Below are 7,434 nucleotides of genomic sequence, written 5' to 3'. Positions count from 1 at the left end.
CAACGGCGATGGCGTGATGAGCCGATCGCTGAAATACAACTGTCTAGATACACACGATCTGTGGGAGAAGGGAGAAAAAGGGTGTGTGGAGGCGATGAATGTTGTGCTTCCCTCACGACAGGTACAGGGTCGTCAGATGCGCCTGCTGGGGTGTGTGTGGGCCTGGATCAGGAGCAGGGGCTGGGTCAGCAGAAGCGGGTTAGGGCTCGTGACAGCAGCTGGGTCCACGACAGCAGCAGGGTGCAGGACATTAGCAGGGAGTACCTGAGGGAGAAAAGAGGGGGTGTGGAGGCGATGGATGTTGTGTGCTTCCCTCACGGCAGGTACTGCTGGGCCGGGGTTGGCGTCTGAGGCAGGACGGGTGTGCTGGGGTCGTCAGAATGTGGTGCGTGAGGCAGGAAGAGGAGCCGGTGTCTGCTTGAAGACTGGGAGCGTGATCAGTGTCTCCTCCATCCTGTGTGAGTGCTAATTTCCGGGAGTCACCATTGTAGGGGTAGCGAGATATTTATGTTGTCTAGCACTCAGGATGGAAGGAAACTCTAATGTGGTTTTCTTGTATAATATATAAGTTATATGATAGACAGTCTGGTGCTGGAGGTGCCGTGTGGTGAGAGGCTGCACGGTAGAAGACGTTCGGTGAGTAGCTTGTTGAAGGAGGTAGATGTGCAGGAGCTTCGTTAGAGAAGATGTTGCCTGTTGCTGGCCTCCTGGTTGAATGAAATGTTAACAGCGTGGAGTAGATAGATTTTCTACTTTTTGGGAAAGTAGATTATCGACTTTTCGGGGAAGTAGATTTTCGAATTTTGGGGGAAATATTACCTAATTTAGCGAAGTAGATTATCATAGGAAACGGGAAATTTGTATCATAAAAAATGGGCAATATCTACTTTCCGGGAAAGTTGGTTATCTACTTTCCCGAAAAGTAGATAGATTTTCTACTTTTTGGGAAAGTAGATTATCGACTTTTCGGAGTAGATTTTCGAATTTTGGGGGAAATATTACCTAATTTAGCGAAGTAGATTATCATAGAAAACGTGAAATTTGTATCATAAAAAATGGGAAATATCTACTTTCCGGGAAAGTTGTTTATCTACTTTCCCGAAAAGTAGATAGATTTTCTACTTTTTGGGAAAGTAGATTATCGACTTTTCGGGGAAGTAGATTTTCGAATTTTGGGGGAAATATTCCCTAATTTTGCGAAGTAGATTATCATAGAAAACGGGAAATTTGTATCATAAAAAATGGGAAACATCTACTTTCCGGGAAAGTTGGTTATCTACTTTCCCGAAAAGTAGATAGATTTTCTACTTTTTTGGAAAGTAGATTATCGACTTTTCGGGGAAGTAGATTTTCGAATTTTGGGGGAAATATTACCTAATTTTGCGAAGTAGATTATCATAGAAAACGGGAAATTTGTATCATATAAAATGGGAAATATCTACTTTCCGGAAAGTTGGTATCTACTTTCGAAAAGTGAATAGATTTTCTACTTTCGGGAAAGTAGATTATCATTTTCGGGAAGAAGGTTTTCCAATTTTGGAAATATATATATATATATATATATATATATATATATATATATATATATATATATATATATATATATATATATATATATATATATATATATATATATATATATATATATATATATATATATATATATATATATATATAATTTTTTTATATAAAATATTTTTGTTTATATAAAAATTTGTATAAAAATATTTTTTTATATAAATTTTTTGGATATAAATTTTTTTATATTATTTTTATTTTAAAGTTTTTTTATATAAAATATTTGTTATATATATATAAATATTTTTTTATATATAAATTTTTTTTTAATATAAATATTTTTTTATATAATTTTTTTTATATAAAATTTTTTTTATATAAAATTTTTATATAAATTTTATTTTTTATATTTTTTTTTATATATATAAATTTTTTTTTTAATATAAAATTTTTTTATATAAATTTTTATAAAAAATTTATATATAAATTTTTATATAAATTTTTTTTATAAAAATTTTTTTTTATTTTTTTTTTTATAAATTTTTTTTATATATAAATATTTTTTTATATAAATATTTTTTTATATAAATTTTTTTTTTATATTAATTTTTTTAATATAAAATTTTTTTTATATAAAATTTGTTTTTTTTAAAATTTTTATATATAAATTTTTTATATAAATTTTTTATATAAAAATATTTTTTTTATAAATTTTTTATAAATTTTTTTATATATAAATATTTTTTATAAATATTTTTTTATATAAATTTTTTTTATAAAATTTTTTTTATATAAAATTTTTTATATATATATATATATTATATATATATATTTTTATATATAATATATATATATATATAATATATATATATATATATATATTTTTATAAATTTTTTTTATAAATTTTTTTTTATATTTTTTATATAAATTTTTTATATAAATTTTTATATAAAATTTTTTTTATATAAATTTTTATATAAAATATTTTTATATATATAAAAATTTTATATAAAAAAATATTTTTATAAAAATTATAAAAATATTTTTATAAAATAATTTATATAAAAAATTATATAAAAATTTTAAAAAATTATATTTTCTGAAAAAATATTTTATAAAAAACAAAAAAATTTTTATATATAAAAAACATTTATATAAAAAATATATATTTATAAAAAATTATATAAAAAATATTTTATATATAAAAAAAAAAAATTTATAAAAAAAAATTTATTAAAAAAAAATTTTATATTAAAAAAATTTTTATATAAAAATAAAATTATATTAAAATATATATATAAAAACAATTTTTATAGAAAAATTTATATAAAAAAAAATTTATATAAAATAAAAAATTATATAAAAAAATATTTTTATATAAAAAATTTATATAAATATATATAAAAAAAAATTTTAGAAAAAAATTTTATATAAAAAAATTTTAAAAAATTTATATAAAAAAAATTTATATAAAAAATATTTTTATATAAAAAAAAATTTTATATAAAAAAAATTTATATAAAAAATTTATATAAAAAAAAAAATTTTATATAAAAAAAATTTATATATAAAATATTTTTATATAAAAAAATATTTATATAAAAAAAATATATAAAAGAAATATATATTTTATATAAAAAAATTTTTTATATATAAAAAAATTTTATATAAAAAAAATTTATATAAAAAAATAAAAAATAAATATTTTATATAAAAAAATAAATAATTTATATAATATTCAGAAATTTCAGAGTATTGAATGCCCCGCCATTGGCAACACTGAGCGTTCATAGCGTGGAGGAAGAGAGCGCTTCCTGCTCATAGCGAGAGATGGTGGAACTAGGCCTATATGATATTAAATGTAATTTGCCGTATAATAATGACGCGATTCATGAAGTTAAGGACTATTATTGAATTTGAAATTTTATAGATCGTTTATCGTCTGAATAACGTTACGGGTGTCCCAAGGAGTTATTAGTTAGGCGGAAAATATGACAGTAGGCCTAAGCAACGCCTGAGAGAACGCGACGCTGGCTCCTCAGTCACGGGGAGCAGTCAGACATACAAGACGTCCCTGCGCGTCCGTCACAGAAATAGTCACGTGGCCTAGTCACCTGGTTGCACTATTGCAGTATAACAAGTAAGTCTCATTCGATCTCAGACAGGGTTAGATAGGGCAGTGGTAAAGTAAACTAGAGCTAACAGTGAGTTCATTTCAGGTTTCCGTCAGAACCCACTTGACCGGAGTTGACCGGAGTTTGACTGCGAGAGATTGACTGCCGTTTGAGACTGCCGTTGATGATTGAGGGTGGCGATTGTCGCCATTGGACCGATCAGAGTAGGCCTGTCACTGTTTAGCGGGGTATCGAGGTCTTTGAGGAAATTTAGCCGTCTGATGCCCAGCTGACGACGGACGATCGTTGGGGTCATCAGTCCCTACCGCGGCTCACAACACCACATGTCTCGAGCAGCTTAGTGAAACCCTTGCTAACGGAAGCTAAAGCCTTCAACTGTACAAGGTCTGATTGGCTCACCCCTTCCGCTTTATGGACGCACTGGGAGTACACTGAGGCTATCTGAGAATTAATGGTCACACCGGAGACCGTGAGTCTAGGACCTAGGAGAAACTTAGAGGAACATTTTATCTCCTTTTACGGGTGTAGTTAATACCATTTCGACTGATATTATCTTGACGTGTGTAGTTTAATAGTTCCTAAATAATTTTGATGTATTGTTTTGAATGTTGTGTCATTATGGAACCAGAGTGATACTGTGATTTGATTCTTTTAATGCATCTAATTTTTCTCCATAATTCTGATCTCAGGTATAACCTTTGTTCCCCAGAGTAGTGTTTAAGTGTATTAGGAAGTGCATCTGTTGGGTGATATATTTGTTGAGTGCCCTTAAGGCCTATTCATTGTAGAGTATTTACTTAATTTTATACCATTTCAGGGACTGATGTATTTTGTGAAAGCCCTAAGGCCTATTCATTGTAGAGTATTAATTTCTATTTTTTAATACCATTTCCTAAGTGACTGATATTATTTTAGAAAGCCCTTAAGGCCTGTTTCATATGTGCAAGCAACATTTCTTAATACTTCAAATTTATTGTTGCCTGAGTTTCTAATAATTTCTATATCATATAACTTTTATTCCCCAGTAGTGTTTTAAGTTAGGTTAAGAGGTCATATCGGGTTACCATTATTGGATTGTGTTTGTAGTGTTGAGGAATATAAGTGTCTAAATTTTACAGTGTGTCTCATTCATCCCAGTCACTGACGCTTATCTTCCGGTCACGGATAATTCATTTTTTTAGTAGTTGTGTTCTTGTGCTGGTTGGGATTTTCTCAAAGGGGCTTCCTGCCATTACCATCTATTAATTTTTATAACCCAAGTCAAGTGAAATTAAGTCCAGTAAATTCCGACCGGTTACATATATAAAAAAAAATATTTTTATATAAAAAAATTATATAAAATAAAAAATAAATTTATATAAAAAAATTTTATATAAAAAAAAATTTTATATAAAAATATTTTCATAAAAAAAAATTATAAAATAAACAAAAATTTTATATAAAAATTTATATAAAAAATTATATAAAAAAAATTTTATATAAAAAAATATTTTTATATATATAAAAAAAATTTTATATAAAAAAAATTTATATAATAAAAAATTTTTATATAAATAAAATAAATATTTTTATATAAAAAATAATTTTATATTCCCAAAAAAATTTTATAAAAAAAAATTTATATAAAAAAAATTTTATATAAAAAAATATTTTCATAAAAAAAAAAAATTTATAAAATAAACAAAAATTTTATATATAAAAAATTTATATAAAAAATTATATAAAAAATTTTTCTAAAAAAAAATATTTTTATATATATAAAAAAAATTTTATATAAAAAATTTATATAATAAAAAAAATTTTTATATAAAATAAAATAAATATTTTAATATAAAAAAAATAATTTTATATTCCCAAAAAATTTATAAAATTTATAAAAAAAATTTTATATAAAAAAAATATTTTTATATATAAAAAAAAATTTTATACAAAAAATTTATATAAAAAATTTTTAAAAAATAAAAATATAAAAAATATAAAAAAATATTTTTATAAAAAAAAAATTTATATAAACAAATATATTTTTATATAAAAAATTTATATAAAAAAATTTTTAAATTTTATATAAAAAAAATTTTGTATAAAAAATATTTTTTATATAAAAAAATTTTATATAAAATTTTTTATATATAGAAACAAAAATTTTATATAAAAAAAATATATATATATAAAAAATATTTTTTATATAAAAAACTATAAAAATTTCTAAAAAAATATTTTTATATAAAAAAAAATTATAAAAAAAAAATATTTTTATATAATTTTTATATATATATAAAAAATTTCTATAAAAAAATATTTTTTATAAAAACAAAAATTATATATGAAAAATTTATATAAAAAAATAAATATTTCTATATAAAAAATATTTTATATAAACAAAAATTTATAAAAAAATTATTTTATAAAAAAATTTTATAAAAAAAAATTATATAAAAAAATATTTATATATAAAAAAATTTATATAAAAAAAATTTTATATAAAAAAAATTTAATTATAAAAAAAATTTAAAAAAATATTTTTATATAAAAAATTATATATATATATATATATATATATATATATATATATATATATATATATATATATATATATATATATATATATATATATATATATATATATATATATATATATATATATATATATTTTTTATATAAAAAAAGTTATATAAAAAAAATTATATAAAAAATAAAAAATAAATTTATATAAAAAAATTTTTTTATATAAAAAAACAAATTTTATATAAAAAAAATATTTTTATATAAAAAAAAATTTATATAAAAAAAAATTTTTATATAAAAAAATGTTTTTATATAAAAAAAAAATTTATATAAAAAAAAATTATATATAAAAAAAAATATTTTATATAAAAAAAAATTTTTATATAAAATTTATATAATAAAAAATTTTTTATATACCAAATAAAATAAACTCTTTTTATATAAAAAAAAAATAATTTTATATATATAAAAAAAAATTTTTATATAACAAAAAAAATATTTTTATATATAAAAAAATTTATATAAAAAAATATTTTTATATACAAAAAAAAATTTATAAAAAAAAATTTTATATTAAAAAAAAAAATGTTATAGAAAAAAAATAATATTTTTATATATAAAAAAAATTTATATAAAAAAATATTTTTATATACAAAAAAAAATTATAAAAAAAAATTTATAAAAAAAAATTTTATATTAAAAAAAAAATTTTTATAGAAAAAAAATTTTATATAAAAAAATAAACAATTTTTATATAAAAAAAATATTTTTATATATAAAAAAAAATTTTATATAAAAAAAAATTATATAAAAACAACAATTTTAGATAAAATAAAATATTTTTATATAAAAAAATTTTATAAAAAAAAAATTTTATATAAAAAACAAAAAAAAAATTTTTATATATAAAAATATTTTATAAAAAAAAAATATTTTTATATAAAAAAAAAATATTTCTAAAAAAAAAATTTTTATATATAAAAAAAAAAAAAAAATTTTTTGCCAAATATGACAAAAATTCATGTCCGGACCTTACGAAAATTTCATTTTTTGCGGGGTCGACAAAAATGACAAAAATTCATGTCCGGACCTTACGAAAAATGCTTTTTTGGCCGGTTCACCAAAAGAGCCGGAACGACATGTCCGGACCTTATGAACATTTCATTTTTTGCGTGTTTGCCAAATATGACAAAAATTCATGTCCGGACCTTACGAAAAATGCTTTTTTGGCCGGTTCGCCAAAAGTGCCGGAACGACAAGTCCGGACCTTACGAG

This window comes from Homarus americanus, unplaced genomic scaffold (genome assembly GCF_018991925.1).
Source record: "Homarus americanus isolate GMGI-L3 unplaced genomic scaffold, GMGI_Hamer_2.0 scaffold21496, whole genome shotgun sequence".
In the NCBI taxonomy this organism is placed as follows: domain Eukaryota; kingdom Metazoa; phylum Arthropoda; class Malacostraca; order Decapoda; family Nephropidae; genus Homarus; species Homarus americanus.
This window is presented reverse-complemented; position numbering follows the sequence as displayed.